This window comes from Rhincodon typus, chromosome 13 (assembly GCF_021869965.1).
Source record: "Rhincodon typus isolate 14 chromosome 13, sRhiTyp1.1, whole genome shotgun sequence".
NCBI lineage: Eukaryota > Metazoa > Chordata > Chondrichthyes > Orectolobiformes > Rhincodontidae > Rhincodon > Rhincodon typus.
In genome coordinates, this window is record NC_063344.1 from 64725416 (window position 1) to 64726076 (window position 661).

Here is a 661-nt window from a genome sequence, read left to right on the forward strand (position 1 = left end):
TGCTCCTCTGATGCTGCTTGGCCTGCTGTGTTCATCCAGCTCTACACCTTGTTATCTCAGATTCTCCAGCATCTGAGGTTCCTACTATCTCTGAAACAATTTTATCCCCCTCAGACCCATTGTCTCACTATCAGGCACACCTTCACACAAATTGGCCAAGGACCTACAACAGAGACTGAAACACCTAGTCAAAGGATCACCCCATTCCATTCACTCAACCCAAGATTTCCTCAAGAACATAAAAATCAACGACGACAAGATTATGTATCCTTTGATGGCATGGCATTATTCATGTCAATTGACATCCCACTAGCCAAAGAATCACTGGCCACATTACTAGAGAAAGCAGGAACACAGACCAGCAGCTCCATCAGCAATGACAATGTACTCGAACTACTAAACTTGTGCCTCACCACACACTTCGTCTTTAATGGTCAAATATACAAACAGATCAATGGCACATCCATGGGGTCATCTATCTCAGGACTCATCGCAGAGGCTGTTATGCAAAGACTAGAACACACTACCTTCCCCCGTGTTCAATCTAAACTGTGGAGCCAGTACGTGGATGGTACATTTGTCATTATTAAACACAACAAACTAGAAGAGACCCACCACCTCATCAACAACGTATTTGCTGGGATTAAATTCACGAGAGAAG